The following is a 25,836-nucleotide window of genomic DNA, read 5'->3' as shown; positions in this document are numbered from 1 at the left end:
TTAGAAGATGATGTTATTATTGGTAGGTTTCCAATTCTGCCTATTTGGGCTTTCAATGCACCTTGTCTAACTACATCCCTTTTGGACATATATTCTTTTTCTAACTCTATCAAATTAATGGGCACATGATACATGGTGAGAGGTCCCAGACTGAAAACTTTCCTAATTTTTTCTGGACTGATGGTAATTAAAACCTCACCATCCATTCTTCTCACTACCTTAGTGGTTGGATCATAGCTTTTCGCTACAGTTTCAAGGAGGTCATAATCCATAAACACACTAGGAACAACAAGCTTTCCAAGATCAAAATTCCATATATTGGCATGAGGGGCATATAATTTCCTTTCTGCGAACCATTTTTTGAACAGACTCAAACCAGTTTGAGAAGTCTGAGCATCTTGAACCCAATTACCCTTATCATACAGTCCATCAGCTATCCTTAGCCTAGGGTTTAATGAGGTTAACCTCTTAACTTGTGTTGTCTCTATAGTAGACTCAGGAAGCAACTCAAGCAAATCATCATGCACATTCCTATCCAAATAATTTACTGCACCTGAAAATCCCTTCTTCGGAGGCATCTTGGACTTATTTTTCACAGAACTGAAAAGCCTACGAGGATTATGGTAGTATTACTTACTTCAATTTTGTCTTTGTTTTCCTCTATATTTTCGCAAACTTTCTGCGAATAGACAACTTCACAATTTCTACCAGGCTTTGGCACACTTTCCTTCAGTAATTGCTTCTGCACAAGAATGGCTTCAAATCTTTGCTCGCATAAGATGAAACTGATGAAATCTCTCTGTATTATACTCTATTTTTTCTCACGGATGAAGCTTTCATGTCTAATTAATACAAGGAGTGGCACTACATTCTGGGTTTAAAACTACGTTGTCGATCTTCAAAGATCCTACGATCATGTGATATGGAGAGAACAACTAGGAGTTGCATTTGACATGTCAGTCAATTTACCCAATGAGAGCTTACCATGTATATCATTCTTTCCTTGATGCTGCTTGTATCTAGACCCATTAACATCTAAGGACACGTGTCAGCATGTTGCTACTTCGTTATGCATAAAAAATGAGCATCTTGCCATAGCGAAGCAGCGACAATCGTCGATCTGATTCGAAATCAATCAAATGATATGCTACTGAGTTTTCTCAGAAAGAAGGCGATGGGCCGTATTCACTATGTCACTATAATTATCTCCCTCACAATTCTTCATAGCGAGAAGACGACAGTCGTTGATCACATACTCAATCAAGGGTGAGGAAACTACACGGGGTCTTCTGATTCATATTCGCTATGTCGCATGCTTAAAAAGCATGCAATTTTGCATAGCGAGGTAGCGAGCTCCATTGATTCCATTCCAAGCTGACGTTTAGGATCTCTTTGTACATTTGGTCAGAAAGGCATTAATGAAAAATGGATCTATGCATAGTTGGCACCTGTCAAAAATTTACTATAGTCCTAATTATCATTCCACGTCACCCAAGGTCCTGCCGATCTTCAAATTTCACAGGCCTCGCTACTTCGCTAATGGTGAAGTATCTAATTTTTCTGATAGTGAGGTAGCGAGCTCCGGCGTTTTAATGAATTTCATACCAAAAAATGCAAGGGGCAGAAGATAATTATTTTTGTTATTTAAACTGCTTCTGACAATGGCATTTATGACTTGTCACACCGCCTGGTGTAGTCACGGTACCGGAAAAATGCAACATCACCGCCCCTTCAAATTTCACGAGGCCTCGCTACTTCGCTAACGGAAAATCTGCATGCTTTTTTCGATAGCAAGGTGGTGAAGCGTCTAAAAAAACAATCATTCTGGCTCTTATTTCAGATATTATACTAGGACCCTTCCCTGTTTGGACGGTAGTTGCAACGTGTACCTGCACAATAAATCATTCAAAAAAAAAATCTCCGACCACCGTATCTTCACTTTGCGGTCCCGCCTCATAAAATACTCAGCATTCGCTACCTCGCCATACTTAAAAAGCATGCAATTTTGCATAGTGAGGTAACGACAGCGGTAGATCTACTTGGATCTGATGACTAGAAAAATGAGAAAAAGGGGATCTCGGGGGAACATAAAATAAAAAGGCACAGAATATTTGTCTCACTTAAAAATTCAAAAGTTTCACGCCTGAAAATTTATGAATAGAGAGAACATAGGGTTTTCATGAGTTTTTTCTTTATGGATGGATTATCCAGAAACCCTATGTTTCACCTAGGAATAGAAAATTTGACTTTTCTACAATTGAACAAAAACTTCTGTTACACAAAAAGTCAGACCAATAGTTGTATAGCTAGATTATGGCATGCCACCAATGGCCTTTTGTTCTCTAGTAATAATACTCCATTGTTGTATAACTAGATTATGGCATGCCACCCTTGCTGGGTTGGATCACTAGTACATTTGCACTTGTTTTTCTACCAAATTTTTTGACCAAAGCTATGAATCCTTGTTTTTTTTGTTTTCTTTCCTACATTGGTCAAAAATAAAAATTATATGCCCGCTTTGGTCAAAATTTTGACTAACTTAAGTTTTCCCAAGTTGAAAATATCCTAAGTTTTCCCAAGTTGGTTGAACAACTTGGGTCATAATAGAATTGGTCATAATAGAAGAGTCAAGCTTTTAGAATTTTATTAATGCATATGCATCAAGCTTGAAAAATCAGGGCAAGAAGAATGAAAATTCATAGGGAATGAAGAAGAATGGAAATTCGTGGCTAAACTCATTCCCGTGTTGGTAAGAATGGAAATTCCAACTAATTTCATTCCCGCTGGCTATGATGGAAATTCACAGGCAAATTTAGGGCTCATTTTGCAAGGATTGCAGTAATATTGGGTTCATTTTGATTGTTGGGTTCATTTTGGATTCTTAATCACTACTAGTGCTGCAGAGTCTATTTTGTTCTAGATTTTTGCTATATAGTTCCATATTTTCTTGATCTTGTGCATGTTCGCATTTTCAAAAGTATTCTTGCTGATGATATTTTGTCTGGCTTGCAGAGATTCCTCTCTGGATGTAGTATTCTTCACAAAGCTCGAAGTTAAAGATATATTTTTGGTGACTTGAAAGTATCAGAGTAGATGGGCCTTGTTGTTGAAGTGCTATGTTACGCATTGAGAAATTTTCAAGGCAAGTGGTCTGGTATGTGTCACCTTTCCTAAGAATTTTGTATAATTGTTGCCATTTAGTGTCTTATAAAATGCTCAAATGTATGCCATTCAATGTATGTGAATATATTCTCTTTTATTTAAGGTGAAGATTCTTGGAGGCAAACTTATAGACAAGAGCTTGATGCTCTTAGTGAGATGCTCAAAAAGTGTGAACATGAAAATGATTTTATATGGCATGATAAATTGTCTTATTTGGATGAACTGCCCAATTTAGAGGGAAAGAAAATTGCAGCACTGATTACATATGAACTAGTTGGGTTAGACAGAGAATTTGTTTTTGTGTCATTTCACAATATATTGAAATCATTCTTTGTTATCCCTATCAAAATGCAATAAATTGTCTTGATTTTAATTTTCCAATGCATAATAGCTTGCATATGACTCGACAAAGCATTGCTTTGACAAGCCATGAGAGATAAGATATAAGATGTTCATTTGAATTGATCCATAATAGTATGTAAAAATGCTCCTATGGGCCTTGAAAATGTGTCTAGGGTGGCTAGATGCAAGTGTTGGAAGAAATCTATAAGAAAGTCTTTTTTAGGTAGAAATTAGTTTTGTAACCTGGAGAACTAAATATAAATATATATGTAATTTACAATTCTTGACGAGATGATTTTGAGAGATTGTTCCAATATTAAAGAAAAATGGTTTTTTTCCCAATATGCAGAAATCAATTTTTTCTTGTGGCATTTTTCCTAGAATAAATTGCAAACATAAAAGTATTTTACCATTCAACATATTTTTTCGAAGTCTTGTTCACGATCTATAAAGTGGGTAGCAATATTTTATGGGAATTGTTCCATGGAGGATGAATGCAATCAGGGATTAAAAAAATTTACTCCCTTTTATAAATTACATTATATATGTGACAGTCTTTCTGAAGAGTGACAAGTCTCAGAGTTGCAGTGATGGCGTGAAGTGTTGATTGCATTTTCATTTTAGCATTCAAATATGAATGTGTGTGACTTTGGAACCTAAAAAAATATCCAGTAAGATCTGAATGGTAGATTCTATTGCATTAGTAAAATCTTTATTTAGTTTTGATAGTTATAGGAACTCTATTGAGTTAATGGTAACACTATTTTTTGAATTTTGCAGAACCATCCTACTGATCAGGTATATAATGAAACCAATTTTTAGGTTAAATCTTTTGTCCATTTATCATCCTTTTTATAAATGTCTTTAACCTCCAACTTAATGTTTTTGTAGTGTAAAATTATCCCTGCCACTTGATTTTTATGTTTCTGATTAAATTGCTTCAACCTTGAACTTAATGCTTTTGTAATGCAAAACTATCCTTGGACTTTGATTTTTATGTTTCTATGTAAATGGCTTCTACCATTAACTTAATGCTTTGTAATGTAAAACTGTTGTGCATAGTTGTTTCTAGAAATGATTGTGCATTCTTTTTTTGCATCAATGTTTTAGATCACACTTTCTCCTTCTACTCTTTCATCCTAATCATGGGTCACATAGTGTTGTCCAAAATGTTAATGTGAAAAAAAGAACACAATCATATCGAGAAACAACTATGCACAATGCTATGGATTGTAGTAACTACTAAATTTAATTCAAAACCATCATTGGACATTAGCTTTACATGTCACTATTTAAGTGGTTTTAATCTCCCATTTAATGTTTTTTTAATGTAAATTAACCCCCCATTTAATGTTTTTGTAATGTAAAATTATCTCTTGGGCTTCAATTCTTTATGTTTTTGTTTTCTTGCTTTGTTGTTGGCTATAACCAAGGACACATTATGCATCAATTGTTAGTTTATATTATAATATGTAGCAATGCATTTCAAAGTAATAGGAGTCTGTCTGCCAAGTACAAGATCTAGCACCAAGAATAAGAACAAATAGGTTATTATTGAATTGAGTTTAGTTTTTTGGTGTTTTTCTATGATCCAAGTTGTTCATGATAACAAAGGCTTCAATATAGAATAAAAAGAATAGTTGTTTGTATTTTGAGATACAAGGGAGTTTACACTTAAGCTCACTCACAATTGTCAACATATACTGTCTTGGAACATGTATACTAAAATGCAATTGGAAATTGCCTCAAGCTTCAAATCACCGAAGAGTTACCATTTTGATGTAAAATTGCATTGGTATGCAGCCAACACAATCATTTGACAACTATAATTTAATATGTTACCAAATTGGCAGACAAACCAGCCAGTCCTTGGTAGGTTTTGTGTTGGAATAGCAGGTGGAATTGTCTAAGGTGCCTTTTTTAAGGTCCCAATAACAATTTCAACCTCCTCTTCTAGCTTTTTATTTTATTTCAAACAAATGTAGGCTTCTGGAAAACAATTCAATGAAACATTTTAGTTGTAGAATAGGCATTTGACAGATAGACCAATAGTGTATATGAGCGCAAATTTGCACTGTACCAAGTACACTGTGGTCTAGCTTGCAAAACACTGCAAACAAAAACAAAAAATTGAAAATATAATATTCTAGAAATGGAAAACAAAACATCATCACTTCATTATTATGGAATGTTTGACATGGAGCGCATTAGTGGAAGCTTGTTTTTTCATATTATTTAATTTACCATTACCAATAATCTCTGCAAGAACATTGTCCCTATTTAAAATGATGGAAACACGCGGTTAACATCTCTCACAAAAATTTCTCTTCCAACTATCTTAGAGATAAATTTTGTTGTAATGTGGCAATCTGTACACACTTGAAGATTCTTAGCAACTCTAATAGTTGTTCCAAGGGGTGTGTTTAACAAACCAAATGCAATTGCCAACTTTTCACTATGGTAGCCAACAAATGATTCTTTTTCCTCCTCTTCCACATCATTAAATAAATGTCTTAAATCTAGGGAATACCCTGTTGCCTTTATCACAAGCCAATTTCTCCAACTTTGCATAGATCTCTTGTGTTTGTGGATGTGATCTATCTCCTACACACAAAAAACATGTACCATTTTGTGGCCTTCAATCCAACTACATCCAGGGATCTTTTTTATTCCTCTATCTTCCATTAGTCTCCTTACAATTTGAAAGTCATCCCATCTACCCACTTCTTTATAGAGGTTTGAGATAATAACATAGGTTGCAACATTCTTTGGATCCAAATCAAGAATCATCATTGTTGTAAACACTCCTAAGCCTACATTATATGTCATCTACAAGCACCAAGAAAATGCATCCATAGAACCACCACATGTTTGATTGGCATCTTAATAATAAAGTTTAGAGTGTCCTCCAGATAGTTAGCACAAGCAAGAAGGTCAACCATGCACACATAATGATCAACAATAGGTTTGATGCAATAAGGGTTACTCATATAGTTGTAGTATGTGCAGCCCTCGTCCACTAATCATGCATGGCTACATGCACATAAAAAACAAGAAAAGATTATTATGTTAGGATGTTTTCCAAACTGCCTCATTAATTCAAAGGTTTGAAGAGCATCTTTGTAAAATATGTTTTGAGAATATCCTACAATCATTGCATTCCATGACATGACATCTCTTTGAGGCATCCTATTAAATAGTTTGCATGCCCTATATATGCTTCCATGATATGATTAGTAGACTCATTGAGAGGGTTATGGAGCTTTGCAAGGGCTCTGTGAGTTGTTTTTGGACTTTCAGATGGAAATTTCTACATTTTAGGGAGGGGTCCTATTTTTAGGAAGGGCCAACAATTGACTGGTTGACCACCTAGAGGTCCATAGAGCAAAGCGGTTTAACATGTTGGAATAGTAGGTGGAATTGTCTAAGGTGCCCTATTCATGTGTTGGAATAGCAGGTGGAATTGTCTAAGGTGCCTTTTTTAAGGTTGAAATTGTGAATTAAAATATTTGAGGCAAAGTCTGCAATATAACATCTGCAAGTGCCCCATGAAAGGAAAAGTACTAGTTTCCTGAAGCTAAACGTTGCAATAGTATGTACAAGCACATGAAATATAACAAACAACCTAGCAGAGTTGGCAGACATGGTGATTCTATGGGGGTATGTACACAAGCTTAGATGGAAAAGTTGGATTAGTATAATTTTCCATTAGGGTTTCAACAGCAAAAGAAAATTATCATACTGCCATACAGTGAAAAGTATCAATTGTTAGGTACAAAACTTTCTCCTTTATTTTTGGGCAAATCCTTTTGTATTATTTTGTCATTGTTGTATTTTCTCAATAAGCTAGTAACATGGTCATATGTCTAGGTGGTTGTTACTCTTACAAGAATTCACATTCTGTTGTTGTATTTGGGAATTGTTAAGTCCATGTAATAATTGATTAGTTGTTAAGAGTAAAAAATAAGTGAACTGATAAAATGATTTGGAGCTAATTATCTAAGTTCAAGATTACTTCAAATTGAGATACTACCTAAATAGTATGACCATGTAAGGTATATTTATGTACATTCATATTTGCCCTCTTTACCATTGAATAAGTGAAATCAAATCATAATAAAGTGTATCATTTCTCTTGACCAATGGATTGCATTGTATTGGGAGATCAGGTTTAAAAAGATGTTGCCCATAAGAAGTAGAGGGTCTATGAAGATAATCCATCAAAGTGAAGCATGATTGCATGCTTATCATGAGACCACAAATAGGAAATTTGTGCTTTTTGGTTTAAGGGGACCAACAATCTGCCAAGATAATTTTGAATTGGTAAAAGTTTGTAATTCTTTTCATGGAATAGGTAGAATGGGGAGAATCAATTTGCAAATGTTGCAATTGCTAGAGCTTGTATGTTTGAATCAGTTTTTACATCACTTAAACTAATACCATCCTCTTCTTTCTTCCCACTTTGAATCTTCAAAAGTTGCAAGTTACTGCAGGACATTTGGATGTTTCCAAACCCTATCATGGGTCATTCACCATTTGATGGCATTGGAAGTTGCTTCATAGTTTTCTTTTCTTGTATAATTTATTTCCTAATCCTTCAAAATGATTTTGATTTTTCTAGGATGGTGATGTTTGGACATTCAGTGTATGGTCTTTGAATGGGCCTCTTCCACCCAAGACAATCCATGTCAATTATGAGGGTTTTGCAGAAGGTTAGCATTCCTTCCTCTGATAGATTTTAGTTGGTAAGTGGAATTCTAGGAAATTCTATCAAACGGCTGTCATCCTATTTGCTTAATGCATGACTAGCAAAATGAGGCCTTAAGAAGAACTTTTGATTCTGAATTAAAATATGAGAAGTACTTTTTAGAATGCATGTTTCATACTGGAAGATGCATTTAGAAGTATCATGAATAATTTTTAACTTAAAAAGTTAAATATGGTATGGAATACATGTTTCATACTTAAAAGTAAGCTTATAAATATTCTGCAAAGTATTTTTCTTATGTTACATCTATGTAATCTATATATTTACAATTCTATCTTTTTCTCTTTTAAAATCTTCAAATGACCTATGAATTGATGACTTATTAGATGTCAAAGTTGGGGATGAGCTAGTTGTAGATGGTGGCATGGTGAGGCTTGAAGTAATAGGAAAAGAAGGTCCTAATGTGAAATGCCAATGCACAGATCTTAGATTGTTACTACCACATGCAAACCTAACATTTTGGAGGCAGGGAAAAGTGGTTCGTGAAAGGAATGTCATGCTTCCCACAATATCTTTGAAGGTGATTTCTCATTCACTTTGATGTGACATGTGTTTGTGTTGAGATTAAGTTATTGCAAACCCTAATGTTCATTTCATCCTATAGGATTGGCTTGACATAGATTTTGGGATTTCTGAGGGTTTTGATTTCATTGCTATATCTTTTGTGAAGTCAGCAAATGTAATTAGACATTTAAAAAGCTATATTACTGCCTGATCTTTTGATAGGTAAAGAAAAGATTTCTAAATGGACCTCACTAATTCTCAAGAAAGCAAAAATACTTGTTTGTTAGTATGGTTTTGTTATGCTTTTATTGACAAATGCACTATAGCTTTTGATGGTAGTTTAATATGTACATCTTTTGCATTTAATCCACACACAATTAAATTTGCAATTTGACATGAGTGTACTTAGGATCCTCATTCTCTACACTGATATTGGTGTCAATGCTAAAATTGAAAGTGTCAACTCTCTGAAGAATCTTGAAGATATAATTCGATTGTTTGATGGTGCTATGGTAGCAAGAGGAGATCTTGGTGCATAGATTCCTTTGGAACAGGTTCCATCTATCCAAAAACAAATTGTCCAGCTATGTTGGCAACTGAATAAGCCAGTTATTGTTGCATCTCAACTACTTGAGTCAATGATAGAATACCCTATACCAACAAAGGCAGAGGTAATTTCATATTAAGGATTAGACCTTATTAGGTAAAATTTAACAGTAATTCAATCATCTCTTTTAGTTGTATAGTGATTCCCTGCATATCACTCGTTTCATATGTTTGGTGTCTTAGAAATTTAGATATAATTGTGTTAGTAGCCCTCACAAATAGACAACTAGAAAAATTCTCTTTTTCTGAAGGCGGAGAGCTCAAGAATCATCACTTCACTATCTTATACTACACAATATGTTTTCCTAGTGCACCTTTTCCCCTTTTCATAGAGTTGTACTAATGAGGTTTTTCTTTTTTCAGTTGCTTTGTGACCAAGCTCTTGGAAGCCTCATAAAGTTTGCATGTTTTGATTCAAAAGACTAAGAAATAACACAAGAATAAAGTTGTAAACATAGTGTGATTTGATTTAGCAATTTAGTAAGTAGTAAACTCACCAAGAACCCCTAGCCCTCCATGGTCACTATAGAAAATGAAGATATGGTCATTAGGGCCACTATTAATGACCTTCCCACTCCCACCTTTTACAAAGTCTTTATTTCCAAGGATAACAACAAACAAGTTCTCTATAATCACATGCCTTCCTGTGTAGTCTTGAATGAAATGAAAATAGACAATTAGGAAAAGTGGTCTTAAATAGTAAGTCACATGGGTGAACCTTGGAAGATAGTCTCATCAGGAATAGAGAAATTATATTATGAAGTCACACGGGTAGACTTATGAGATAGTCTTAAGAAATTGAACAATAATGTAAACTTGTAAAAGTAGATCACCTTAGGGACACCTACATAAACATTTTGACCTTCAGGATGGTTGATGATAATCCCCAGTCGAGGATTAATAATATTATTTGTTATGTCATTGTACATGAACACAACAATATTCTCCTCGTTTAGTCCCCCCTTTGTAAGAACTTGATATGCATGGAAAACATCAGCCTGCAAAACCAATCATTCAATTCTCAGCATAATAATTATGGTAGGTCCATAGTATGATTTTTGGCACACTTAAAAATAAAAAATACTATAACCCTTATTAATATTGAGTATATTAGGCATATACTGATCTACTATTTCTAGTGTGATATAAATCATAATTTCCTAAGATGTATGATTGGATTTATAAATCAAATCCTAAGAATGGATTTAAAGGAGGACCAAGGAAGTATCTACCTTTATAGCCACTGACTAAAGTGTATTGGGTAACAAATATACTATCATAGAAAGTGAGATAGGAAATCTAGATCTATATGCATGATTCTGAAATGCCTATATTGCCACATCTCTTCAATTCTTGTGCTATTTTGTTACCTATAATTAAATCTGTGCTTGTCATTAATTTACCAACAAATTCATGTGAAACAAGAAAAAAGATGCCTTAGTTGCATCACTATTCCATGTAACCAATAGTTCTATTATTTCACATAGATGTATCTCTTTTTTACCAATAAATATATGACCAAATCTATAGATCTGTTGGATATTATCTAGTTCTATCTCACTTTATACAATACTACCCCCTAAAGGCCAACTAGACTGCAAGATATTCAATAAAAAGAAGAAAAGATAAGGAGTCCAAGCTCTATTTCCAATCAAAATAGAGAAAGAACAATCTTAGCTTAAAATTGGAAACTAGTTTAATATTGAGTCAAAATGGCATATCAAGAGGTCAACCACTTCCAGAAGAACCAAATACAAGCATTCGAGAAAACACATTGACTATGCTAGCTTTAGTTAAAAGGATACGTATGGTAAGGTTTGACATTGTAGATGCTTCCAATTCTAAGAGAATCAAATGACATGTTGTTTCAGGTCCATTGATAGGCAAGTTGTGGTCTAATCAGTAGTGTATACCTGGCAGTGGCCCATTGACATCTAAGTGTATAGAGTCTTCATTCAAATCTGGCCCTATCCTTCATTCCTCAATATCTCATCGTGATGGTCCATCAAAATTCTCTCCCTATGTCTCACCTCCTAATCTATCTCCACCCCACAAAACCACACTATATGAGCTTCCCAAGCCACCTATTGATTCAAAAAAGCCCTTAAAGTGTTCTAACATATCTAATATAACTCATTCAGCACCTTTGCTAAGTAAGAAGAGTCAAGAGACATTATTTCCAAATTCTATACAAATTCAAGCAAGCTTTTATTCTCAGTTTACTACTATTTTACATTAAAAAAGACTGAAAATTTTCAATTCAGAGCCATAACACTAAATTTTCCATGTTTTGGATTGTGCTACAAAATTTGCATGTGAAAAATAGAGCAGAGAAAGAAGAGCTGCTGAAAGGCCTTATTATTGGCACTAAACTTGCCCCACCTCTTCCTGTTCTTGAGAAGGCATTGCCTACTTGCTTGTTTCTTATGCATGATGTTTTAATTTTCATGGCCTTTTTTTTTTCCTACCTGAATGCCTTTTATCCAAAGTTGTATTCAAGGACTAGTGATTCAATGTTTTGTAGGACATTTTGATTGTGTGGGGAGAGCATGACCATATCTTTCTAGTGGCTAAGGCCTTTGAATTGAAAAAGTGAGTACTTAATACTTTTAGTTATGATTGAACATTATATTTTGTAAGTTTTATAGTGTGAATAGCATGGGAAGCTTCCACAGTCCATAGTGCTGAAAAGAAACTCTTGGAAACAAGTAAGGTCATAGACATTGTACACTCTATATAGACATTATGACACTCTATAAATGGATTCAGGATGATAGATAATGTGGTTATTGTTGAATGTGAAGTCCAACAGTCATCTGGACATTCCTCCCTAGTAATGATTACCTCCTTGTGATCCACCCACTTTGTTGTTTATGAAAGTGTCTCTCAATGAAGTTTCATGATTCTTCTTCTTCATGTCCTTAGTAAGAAAAATTTCAACATCATAAAATCTTAATACACTACCCAAGAATATCAATCACATAGCATACTTAATAATAGATATATCAGACATTTCTATTGATACACTAATACATATAATTGCACACCGGTAGGTTGATTATATCAGGAGTTGCAATTGATTTTGATTTATCTTCCATTACTTGCTTAAATAAGTATTCAGTTGGCATAGAAGAAAGGGAGATTGAAGTAATTGTCCTAGCTTTTCCAACTTGGCCAAAAAGGGGACATTACAAAATGAAAAGGAAAAATAGAAAAATGTTCATTTACTAGTCCAGGGATGAAAAAATGTCAATCACAAATCAGTCCACCCATGTTGAAGTATGGCAACGATTGACTTACCACTTTCACAACAAGTCAACCCATTTCCAGAATTCAAAATTATATTTCAATATTTTATAGCAAAGTCTCACTTTTCTTCCATTGGATACATCTAACATTGAAACAACACACCACAGACACTAAAACAAATACATGGCAATTCTTGGGGAGATGAAATTTATTCTTATTTTAAGTTGTCTTGTGATAAGCTTGATCAAATATTATCTAAATTTCCAACAAACCTTCCAATTAAATATAATATCTTATGGAAGTATATCAAATACCAATTGAAGATAAGTTTCCTATCCATTAAGGTGGGAACTAAATTGATGGCCTTTTCCTCGCCCTTTTAGATGATGTGGTTGCTTGTTGCTGCATCTACAATGTTTTCTAGTATGATGAACATAGAATCCACCTTGGTGAATTAGAAGATCACAATATCTCTAATATCATAGAAACACTCTAGGCTTCTCATGATCAGGATGTTTCTCTACAATCATGGATATTCTTCCAACTATCAACATTGGTTAATATGACGCATGAATATCTCAACTTGGGGAATCAGTGTTAGCTTCGTTTAAGGGCTTCTAGAAATTATTTTATGTTCTTCAAGGACTTGGTAACTTCTATAATATTCTCATAAAACAATCTTTATTGTGTGCAATAGAGAATAGTTATAAATTCATACGTGTGTGGATACCATTTTATAGTTCTCTAGGTTATCAATTAGTATGATACAATATTTTCCTTTTATTGATGCACATTTAGGTGAGATTGTTACATTTTGTAAATGGAAGTAATGACATTGTATCATGTAATAAGATGTGGAACCAGTTTTTTTTTTAGGTAGTAACTTAACCCAGCTAAGACTTTGATTGTAGTCTTCAATATTTATCATACTTCTTATGGTAAGTTCAAAGTTGGATAAAGTTTCTTCATCAAAATAATTGTAATGGCTCAAAAATTTGAGTTCCCAATCCAAACCTAGTTTGTGGACATGCAGTAAGAGAACCCAAACTATTAGGTTCAAATATATGAATTAAAAGTAGATAACTAATAAAATATAATGTGGGGAAAATTCCTAAGATAATATATGTCCAATGGTGAGTGTAAGAATTGAAGTTTAGGAAAAAACTATTAAGGATTTTCAGTATGTGAGTTGTCAAAATTTCTGTCTTTCCTGGTGGTTGTCTTGTATTCGACTATCTGATTCTAAACTAAACTAAAGATAATTTTTTGACTCTTGAACCTATACATTGCTACTTCTCATTTTCATATATTACCTATCTCCTCATTCCTTGTTGTTGTGTTTCAGATGGGAGGTTCCTATTCTAGGTGCAGTGAATATGTCATTCACTTCAACTAATGCTAGAGCTGGCTTGGATCCTCGATTTATAAATTTGGACCCTGTCTTTAAATGCTCCAAGCTTTAAAGTGGTGGTCGCCAGAGGTATGCAATCTATGTTAATGATTTTGGTGTTGTATTATACTTCTGCATAGCTATCTTCACGATAAAAAGAAAATTGTAATTGAATTTACATAAATACCATAGAATATTTTTTTTTTATTTTAAGCTGGTAGTGGCATGGTCTGATGGTTAAGTTGTGGTGGTGTTGCTCTTTCCATAAAGGTTCAAACTCCAAGGAGGTGGTATTATTAAATATTTAAATGGGAATGAGGTCTCCATTTTATTAACTCAAGGGTTCATAGCTCCGAGTCAAAAGTGTTTAACTCTTTTTTGAAAAATAAGTTATAAACATAATTTATCTATAGAACGTAATATGCATGAAGCAAGAAAATTGACCTTGTTTCTAGTGCAGGAGAGGGAAAGTCATTGTGCATTTTGAAGTCTAACAACATCTAACAGTATAGTGTGTCACAAAGGCCTCAAATATTATTAGTTGAATGACAAGTGATTTCAAAATAAAATATCCATCTTAAATTAGATACCAAATAGGAAGATTATAGCCCATAAGAAATTATATAAATCTTTGAGCAATCGTTAAGAATAAAAAGTTATAGGCTAGAAACTATCATCTCTACCTATAGTAAAATATTACATGTCATTGTTAACAACTCTTCACCATGCATACTCTCTTTAGGATCAAGTTTTTTTGATAGGTTTAAGTTATCCATATAAAGTCTCATTAGGGCTACCTTCCCTACACAATCTACAAAACAAAGACCACAATACAAAAGGAAAAATAAGTAAAATTTTATATCATAGTTTGAATTGCTTGTCTCACACAAAAAAGACATCAAAGATAATAAACCTATATAAATTCAAATAAGAGATGTGATTTCAAATGATTTCAAAGATAATAAATCTATATAATATTGTAGCTTTCAGTTTCAACCATTAAGGAATAGGACATGTCTACAATAAATAATTCTACCAATATACAAGACTACTAAAATTTCCACTATACAGTATGGCATCAAAGACTAAATATATCCGTTTGCTCAAGGCATCCTTTAATCCATTTATTTTTCTTCTGTGTTAGTTTTTTGAACTTGTTGCTTGGCTGATGTTCTACTTCTGTAGGGTGCAAAAATCAGCAGCTCTGTTTATATGTTTGTGTTTTACTTCTTATCCTTCACCAAGCATAGATCACCTAAATAGTAGAGGTCCTATATTTGAAGGGATTCTAGAGTTTAGTTGCAGTTCTTATTTATCAAGCAATGTCCTTCCTATCTTCAGTTTTGCTCACTTTATGCTTTAGTTTTTAATGATAAAGCTTATTTTCCTAACTTAATGCTCCATTAAAATGTGTAACTATAATGCTTAGATGTTTCTCCTACTACATGGAAGATACCTGAGGAACATAACCAAGTGTAGAGCAAAAACCATGCAGAGAAAGTAGTTGAGTGTAGTGTAATTGATTTCAGTTAATAGGAGACAGACTTTTTATTGTTGTTTGTATTTTTAGAAGAGCATTTATAGAAGATATCATACTCAGGTCTAATTTTTTTATTGAATGAAAGATCCTTGATTGATCTCTTATGTTGATCTGCTATAATTTTATTACTTTTAAATTTGTGCTCCCTATTTATTAAATTTTTCTTGCAGAACTAGACGGAAGTTGCAGAAGGGTTTGATTGTTTTATGTTTTTAATGATTTTGTAATAAGTAATAACATAAGTACAATAACATGAACCAGTTCTAAAAATATATTCCAAATACAATCAAAGCAATTTTGCTTCAAGCAAATTTTTTAATATAGAGCCTAATTTGTAACCATATGAAGATTTACAATAATATCCAAATGATTACAACCAAGGATAAACCCAACCTAAAGGTGTGAAGGAGAAATATGAGCCTAGAAGGAAGCTATGACCAAATTCCATCTCTCTAATGTTGCACATGGGAAAGAATATGGCTATCAGGTGCTATCGTACAACTGCAAATATGGCTACCAAGTGTTGCCATATAGCTGCAAAGTGCCCACACGTGGATAGAATGCCCAAACCCCAGCTAAAACTCTAACTCAATACTACATTCTCTAAAAGAAACAATGCACAATCTCCAAGATGCTTCTGACTGCAACAAATTCAAACCACTATTTTGGGGGCTATGTCCCAAACAAACAAAGCAAGTGGGGTTGGCGTCCCAAATGTTGAAAGCTCAATCAAAGCCCAAATCACAAATCCAAGATGTAATATGTCAATAATGCCTTAGAACTTTTTCTTTACCTTCTTATAACTCACCATACTTAGCTCAAACCCTAAAAGTGCCTCCATGTGGCGTTGGGTTATAAAATAATATATTTCTCATTTTTTAAGTGGTCAAGTATCCATAAAATGACCTTTTTCCCAATAGAAAGAAATTCGTTCACCGAAATTCTCTGAGTCAAAAGAGAAATATTTTGAAAAGTTCAAGACCTTTCCAACGAGCTATTACACCAAGGGATATGCATCTAGATGAGGCCCAAAAACCCCTTATTAGTCCAAAATGGCTATAAGTTAGCCTTATTTAATTATTAAACATTAACTTAGGAAATATTAAAAATATAACCCAAGTAGCTACAAAATGCCCCAATGACACCACAAAACATGAAATCATCATGTCACCTATTTTTGACTGAAGTCAAAAATCAAGGATCCACTGGCAATCTCATCCCTAAAATCTAGGGATGCTCCTAAAACTTAGGAAACAAACCGTATTCCTCTGAAACTAAACTCAAGGAATCATCTCATGGAGATCCAACCCTGGGCATGACCATTCATCCTAAAAAATAGGAATAACCCCATAATTTTAGGAACTGCCTCCTAAAAACAAGGAACATCTCCAAACTGAACAACAACTGCCAGAACACCAAATTCCCAACACTGTATAACCAAACTAGGTCTCTATCCAACCCTATCAGCCTACAAGACCCCATAATAAGTTGACTCACAAGTCTCTATTAGATAGAGTTAAAGAGGGGACATGAGAGTCATCCCCTCTCGGAGATGCTTGCCCACAGGAAACTGTAATGTTGGATGTTGTAAAATGCTCTCCCCCTCCCAAGTGGAATCCTCTATGGGAAGATCTCTCCATCATACGAAATACTCTCAAATCACCCTGCTTCTCAACCGTCATTCCCTTACCTCCAGAATCTCATCAGGAACCAAAAACAATTTACCTTCCTCATCCATGGGAGGAAACTCAGGTGACACTATAATATGTTGTCCAAGTGCCTTTTTCAGGCAAGATACATGGAATACATTATGAATTATGTTGCCAGGTGGTAACTCAACATCATATGCAACCTCCCCCACTCACCTGATGACCTGGTATGGACCATAAAAATGTGGTTGGAGCTTTTTAACTCCCCCCCCCCTTTTAGGGTGCTTTGTCGATATGGTTGTAAGTGCAGAAAGACCATATCATCCACCTCAAATGCTCTCTCAATCATGTGCCTGCCAACGTATATCTTTTTCCGATTCTGAGCTTGCTGTAAAGTCTCTTTAAGAGATCTCATGATATCCTGATTCTCCTGTAACTAGTCCTGAGACAAGGGTACTCTACTGTCACTAAGTGCCTAATCAATGAAAGATAATGCCTCGTATCCATAGAGAGCTCTAAAAGGCATCATGCCAATGGACATATGGTCTGTGGTATTATAACAATACTCACCCAAATACAACCAACATACCCATGCTTTTTGTTGCCCTGACACATAGTTATGCAAATATCTCTCAACCCACTTGTTGACTATTTCGGTTTGTCCATCAATTTGAGGGTGGTAACTAGTACTAGGTGACACATAGTGCTTGTTAGCTTGAAAAGTTTTTGCCAAAAGGAACTCATGAACCTGCTATCCCTATCACTCACAATGGTCTTGGGACGATCATGGAGTCTAAATACCTCTCTAAAAAATAACTTAGCCACCTGTGATGCTATAAAATCTAATGCAATGGGAAAGAAGTGGGCATACTTGCTTAGCCTATCCACAACAACATAAATACAATCTTTCCCCTGAACTCGAGGAAGACCTATAATGAAATCCATAGAGATCCATGTCCACTTCTATTTTGGTATAGGTAAGGGCTTCAATGGACTTGCTGGGTGGGTATGCTCTGACTTGTTTTGTTGACAAGTCATACACTCACGGACATGGCGTAAAACATCATCTTTGAGACCCTTCCAAGAAAATATCTCACAAACCTCCCTATAAATCTTACCATATCTTGGATTTCTTGTTGTAGGAGTATCATGGAGAGCATGCAAAATTTGTTCCTTCAATTGAGAACCTAGAACAAGATAAACCCTGCCCTTGTAGTAGATAATATCATCTACCATGCTATATCTGTCATCCACTATCAAACCCTCCATGATCTCACAAACATTCTGATTCTTGCATTACTCAACTAAAATTTGAGCCTTCCAATCTGCTGAAATCTTGCTCAATGATCATCGGGCAGCCAATGAGGGTTTCCTAGAGAGTGCATCAACCACAGTATTATTCTTCCCCTTTATGAATTCGATATTGAAGTCATAAGCTTGACTTTTGATAACCCATTTTTGTTGTTGATCATTGAGCTATGTTTGATTTAGGAAATATTTCAAACTATTATGGCCAATTCTTACCATAAATTTGTTGCCAGCAAGATACTATCTAAATTTGGCTAATGCATGCATAATAGCCAACATTTCCTTATCATAGGTAGAGTACAACCTTTCATTGTTTTGCAACTTCCTACTTTCATAGGCAATGGGGTGTCTATTTTGCATCAACACTACTCCTATACCCAAGCCCAAAGCATCACACTCTAGGACAAAGGGCTGCAAGAAATCTAGTAGTGCCAAAATAGGACAAGTACTCATAACCTCCATGAGTCTACCAAAGACCCCCTGTGCTAGTTATGTCCATCTGAATGCCCCTTTCTTTGTGAGATATGTCAAAGGTGCTACCAACTGAGAGAAACCTTTCACAAATCTTTTGTAATAAGCACAAAAACCAAGGAATCCATGTAACTCAGTAATGTTCTAAGGACTGGGCCAATTCTGAATCGCCTAAATCTTCTCCTCATGCACCTTCACCCCATCAACACTAATCACATGACCCAAATATAATACTTCCCTCAATCCAAAGTCGCATTTGGATAACTTAGTAAATAGAGACTGACTCTCCATTATGCTAAGTACATCCTCAACATGTCTGATATGATCCTCCCAAGTATGACTATAAATCAATATGTCATCAAAAAATACTAGAACCAACTTCCTCAACTATTTGTTGAAGATATGGTTCGTACAGGACTAGAAAGGAGCTGGTGTGTTGGTAAGGCCAAAGGGCATTAACAAAAACTTGTAGTATCCATAGTGACAACAGAAGGCAGTCTTGTGTACATCCTCTGCTCATACACGTATTTGATGGTAGCCTGAGTGAAGATCAATCTCAGAGAAGTAAATAGCTCCATGAAGCTCATCCAACAACTCATCAATGTGTAGAATAGGATATCTGTTCTTGATTGTCCATTTTTTCAGCACTCTATAATCTACAAACATCTATAGAGTCCCATCCTTCTTCTTAACAAGCACTACTGAAGAAGCAAAGGGGCTAGAACTTGGCCGAATGAAACCCATATCCAAAAATTCATGAATAATCTTCTCAATTTCATCCTTATAGGCTCTAGGATGTCGATATGGTGTAGTCATTACTAGTTTTTCTCCATCCTCCAACTCTATACCATGCTCAAATCCTCTATTTGGAGGCATTCTAGAAGGTATGTCACCAAAAACTCTCCCATGATGATCCATCACTAACTGAATGTCAATATGAAATACACGATCATCCTGAGGTGTGGGTGTTTTGGACTTAACCAAACAATGTGTAGCCCAAAGCACATCATTATGTCTAAGGAGAGTCTCCATCCTATGAGAAGTCACCTCTCTAGGTCTACCATCTGAAGCTGCCCTCAAAATAATCTTCTTCCCCCCAGAAAGGAACTCTAACTACATGTGATGGTGATCAATAATGTAATGCCCAATACCCTGTAACCACTGCATGCCCAAAATGACATCATAATCCTCTATAGGAAGCACATAAAAATCATCGGTCAGAGTATAATCCCCAATCTAAATACTAAGTTGTGGAATCCATTTGGTGCAACCCAAAACTGCACCATCTACCACCTTCACTCTAAAACCACCAAACTCCTCATACTGTAACCATGCCTCTTAGGCAACTTCTAATCAATAAAGTTATGCGTAGCACCTGTGCCTACCAAGCTTGTGACCCGCTCCCCCTTTAGTGTAGCTCTCAACCAGAAGGCATGAAACTTAGGATAGCTAGAGAGGGTAGCCATAGCTACTTTGGCTAATGCCATGGGCTCAAGGGTATCTAACTCCAACTATGTCTATACCTACTCAACATCCTTCATACTATCCTCAACATCAGTGTCAGGCACATCCTCATCTCCTAACTCAAAAGTCACCTCAATCAAATGAACCTTTCCTTTACCCATGCAATGGTGTTCAAGCTTCCAAGGTTCTTTCCATGAAAAGCATAGTTTCCTCCTCCTCAAATCATTCTGTGTCTCTGGGTCCATCCTAGGAGGTCTAGCTGATTGACCACCCCTAAGTTGTGAGGTGTTAGCCTTTTGTGGAGGTCGTGAATCTTTGAATGCCCTTTTATCTAATGGATAAGTAGGAATGGTGTCCAATCTCAATGTCACATCAATAGCATCCTTAAGAGTGGCCGGCTGGAAAGCACGAACCAATCCCTTAAGCCTGTCCTGCAATCCCTCAATGAATAGCATCACACTACGCTTCTAGGGCATCAAGTACCATAACCGTAATACTTTGGAACTCATTAATATAAGCTTATGCATGACCAGTTTGTCTCAAATGAGCCAACTCTCTATAGTAAAGTTTTGTATCCTTACGGTCAAACCGTGTAATGAGTTGCTCAATGAATGCAACATAGGAATGTACTAAGGCTTGATCTTGGGTGACCAATCCATGGTGCCACCAATCATAGGAAATCCCCTCTAAATGCAACACAACAAACTGAATAACCTCACACTCAGGCATATGCCGTAATGAAAGATATGTATCCAACTTATGACCCCAAGCTCGTGCACTCCTATCTCCTAAGCCATTATATGTAGTCAATGTGATCTTACCAGTAGCTCTATTGAGGTCATAGTTCTATTGCTACTGTGGTGGTCTATAACCATGATCTCCCTTGAACCTATTTGTGTCTCTATACTGTGCACAATATTAGGGAAGAGGGAAGATGTCCCCAACCTCAAGGGGTAGAGCTTTCCACTTAGCTATGGCTGCCAAAACTGACTCCTGGAACCCCACCTCTTGTGGTTCCATTTGTGCTAGTTGTTCACCTAGTATGAAATGAGGAAGCAATGGTCTATTCGTAGCAGGTGTACGATGGTGATGTCACCTAGAGGAATGAGGGGAGCTCCCAACTGAAGAATGGGACTGATGGTTGCACTAACTACTAGCCACTAAAATTGATCTACCTCACTTGCCTTTGTGTCCACCCATCTCCAAACGCTCCAAGGTATCCTATAATCTCTCTAAAGCCTAGGCGATCCTGGGCTGAGTAGTGAATAGGGTCCGCACCATCTCTCTCTCTCTTCATCGTCCTGATTCCCTTCGCCGCTCACCTATTCATCTGCCATAATAGGTTCGTAGTCTATTCCAAACTCACGCTTGTTCAGAGCTCTTCTGCATGTATAAAATCTGTTTACATCAGCTCTTCCAGGATGCATAGAAATAAAATCTATTTAACCCAATAGGCTGGCAAGAAGCATAGCTCTAATACCATTGAAAGATCCCTGATTGATCTCTTCTGCTAATCTGCTATAATTTTATTACTTTTAAATTTCTTCTCCCTGTTTATTAAAATTTTCTTGAAGAACTAGACGAAAGTTGCAGAAGGGTTTGATTGTTTTTTGTTTTTGATGATTTTGCAATAAGTAATACTAGAAGTACAACAACATGAACCGGTTCTAAAAATATATTTCAAATACAATCAAAGCAATTTCACTTCAAGCAGATTTTTGAATATAAAGCCTAATTTGTAACCATATGAAGATTCACAATAATATCCAGATGATTACAACCAAGGATAAACCCAACCTGAAGGCATGAAGGAGAAATATGAGCCCAAAAGGAAGTTACAGCTAGATTCTAGCTCTCTAATGCTGCACGTGGGAAAGAATATGGTTGTCAGGTGCTATCGTATAGCTGCAAAGTGCCCACACCTGGATAGAATGCCCAAACCCCATCTAAAACTCTACCTCAATACTGTGTTCTCCAGAAGAAATAATGCACAATCTCCAAGATGTTTCTAACTGCAACAAATCCAAACCACTATTTTGGGGGCTACGTCCCAAATAGGCAAAACAAGTGGGGTTGGTGTCCCAAGTGTTGAAAGCTCAGTCAGAGCCCAAATCACAAATCCAAGATGTAATATGTCAATAATGCCTTAGAACTTTTTCTTTACCTCCTTATCTCCCACCATACTTAACTCAAACCCTAAAAGTGCCTCCATGTGGCGTTGGGTCATAAAATAATATATTTCTCATTTTTTAAGTGGTCAAGTATCCAAAAAATGACCTTTTTCCCAATAGAAAGAAATTCATTCACCGAAATGCTCTGAGTCAAAAGAGAAATATTCAAAAAAGTTTGAGACCTTTCCAACAAGCTATTACACCAAGGGATATGCATCCAAATGAGGCCCAAAAACCCCTTATTACTCCAAAATGGCTTTAACTTAGCCTTATTTAATTATTAAATGTTAACTTAGAAAATATTAAAAATATAACCCAAGCAGCTACAAAATGCCCCAATGACACCACAAACCATGAAATCATCTTGTCACCTATTTGTGACTGAAGTTAGAAATCAAGAATCCACTAGCAATCTCATCCCTAAAATCTAGGGATGCTCCTAAAACTTAGGAAACAAACCCTATTCCTCTTAAACTAAACTCAAGGAATCATCTCATGGAGATCCAACCCTGGGCATGATCATCCCTCCTAAAAAAGTAGGAATAACCCCATAATTTTAGGAACCGCTTCCTAAAAACAAGGAACATCTCCAAACTAAACAACTACCAGAACACCAAATTCCTAACACTGTAAAACCAAACTGGGTCTCTATCCAACCTTGTCAACCTACAAGACCCCATAATAAGATGACTCACAAGTCTCTGCTAGATGGAGTTAAAGAGGGGACATGACATTGAAGATATAATTTACATTTAAGATTGGTTTTCTTAGTGCAATCTGTTGGTTTGAAAATTTAACAATAATGACCTATTTAAGAAAAAGAGTTGAGATTTTAAAGACACTTCAAACAGGTATCACTGTTCTTTATATCTTACAATACCAGCTAGTCACTGAGCTCAAACCAGAAGCTTTAAATTGAGATTAGGACAAGTTTTACATCATCCCATTTAATAGTTCACATATTGAATGTTTAAACTCCACAACTAATAAGCTTTGTAAGTTGCAATTAGAAAAAATGTCACGTGAGATTGGATTCTGAAAGACACCATAATATGTAAAGAGTTAATTGTATGACGGGCTAGAGCCTTAAAAAAATACCTCACTAGAGTTAATGGACATTTTCCATTCCTCCTAATTTGCCCAGGTTTAATGATACAACCTGTTCTGTTGAACTTGCCCCTCCAGCCATTTTCTTGAGGAACATCCAACTCTTCCTTTTCTTCCTTGCCCCCATCATATATAGAACAAGAAAATGGTACCATATCCTGCAAATCAAGAAGGCAACACATATGGGTTAATTTGGCATAAATAAAAATGGGTTAACTGTCCATAAAATTGAATTTAAATACCAAAAAAATAAGTAAAACTAAGTGTAAGCACCTCTTCAAATCAAAGATGAACAACAATATATTTTCCACTGCTTATGGAGTTGTGCTTAAACATGCGTTGTACTAACTGGTCTGCGAGGGTAGCAATTGATTCAACAAACTTTAGTGCTTCATAATTTGCCAAACATCTCATTCGTTGAATCAGGGGTGGAACCTCTTGTGATAATCAATTGGAAAATGGAGAAATCTATATCACACTGCACCATGAAGAATGCAGCATTAGAAAAGTCAGAACCTACAAACCATTTCTAATGTTGCATTCGTCGCGGATGTATTCCCAAATCAACATCTTCCAAACTCTATATTTATTTTATCGCGGCAACATATGGTGACTCGTCTTACACATGCCAACGACATCACTTTAGAAGCAATATGTATCAATTTATTTAAAGAACCATTACTAGGCATTCATTAGGGGATTCACCTGCTCTATTTTTAAAAAAAATTGACCAAGAATTGGTGGAAATTTTGACCAATTCTTGAGAGTTTTCAACCAACAATTGGTGAAAATTTCAACCAATTCTTGATAGTTTTCTATGAAGAGTTGGTCAAAATTTCCACCAATTGTTGAAAGTTTTCTACCAAGAAGTGGTCGAAATTTTAACCAATTCTTGAAAGTTTTTGACCAAACATTGGTGCAAATTTCAACCAATTCTTGAAAGTTTTCCACCAAGAATTGGTCAAAATTTCAACCAAAAATGACAAATCAAAGTTGGCAAGACAAAAAAAAATTCGACAAAAAAAATTGCCACGAACTACTTGATTGAAATTTCAACCAAAATTCGTCGAAAATTGAGTCCAAATTTACTAGTGGATGGACAAAATCCCAAAAGAACATTTTATCCACCTACTTTGTCTACATCTACAAACAAATAAATCCCACCTTTCCTAAAACAACATGGAACAAACAGATCCACAAAATCGGTCACACAATTGAAAATAAAAGGGTACTATTGTCAAGAAGGTATACATTTAAATGATTAATGTAAAATGACAAAGTCACGGATTTTGGTACAGAATTTGAAGTACCAAATCATGCAACATCTGAAATTTATTAAAAATTATTAGTTGCAAACACCAAGTCTGTAATAAAAATGGATAAATCCTTGTGATTTGATCGCAGACTTTCTACGCCCTTCCTCAATAATCTAGTATGAAGAGCTAAAATGACATCGAAGTTGGAATTAGAGGATGCTTTACTGATCTAAGGATCACACCCAAAAGGAGCAATATAACTCACTGTGAAATTCCTAAGTCCAACTTCATAAAGATCTCTAAGAGCAATGATTATCTCACTAATCACAGGCTCCGCCAAATTGACCAGTTACTATAATAACTAAGAAAAAGTAGATGCAAATATTTAGAATTCCAAAAAAAATGCACCAAAATTTGAATTACATTATGGAGTTGTTTCTGTAGAAATATATGTCGTGTAATCATTTCCAACACTAGGTATAAGCACTACAGATGGTTTTTTTTTTTTGCAAAAAGAGGGGTAAAAATTTATTAAGACAGAAAGGAATACAACAAGGAGAGCTCAACAAGGAGCTCGATCCTGAGCAACAAGATCATTAAATTCTTGCACCATCTCAAAGGACAGTTGCCCCCTATCCCTAATATTCCAACCCGGATCATGACTAGAAGCCCATTTGGCTAAACAATCAACAGGTCTATTCCATTCTCGCGGAATATACTTGAACCTAATGAACTGAAAAGAGGAAGAGAAGAAAAAAATCTGCTTAACAACAGTGGCCAGCTGCCAACTAACATCCTCAAGCTCTTGCGAAGAAAGCATGTTCACCACCACCTGGGAATCAGACTCAC

At 35.5% G+C, this 25,836-nt stretch overlaps 1 pseudogene; it reads right to left on the bottom strand.

Moving 5' to 3' along the window:
* Positions 1 to 5,750: 5,750 nt before the first annotated feature.
* LOC149567120 (pentatricopeptide repeat-containing protein At2g03880, mitochondrial-like) overlaps positions 5,751 to 25,836 on the bottom strand; it is a 179,811-nt pseudogene continuing 159,725 nt past the window's right edge.

The sequence above is a fragment of the Cupressus sempervirens genome, chromosome 3, assembly GCF_028749045.1.
Source record: "Cupressus sempervirens isolate cs-2001-9-10 chromosome 3, ASM2874904v1, whole genome shotgun sequence".
In the NCBI taxonomy this organism is placed as follows: Eukaryota; Viridiplantae; Streptophyta; class Pinopsida; order Cupressales; family Cupressaceae; genus Cupressus; species Cupressus sempervirens.
This window is presented reverse-complemented; position numbering and strand designations above follow the sequence as displayed.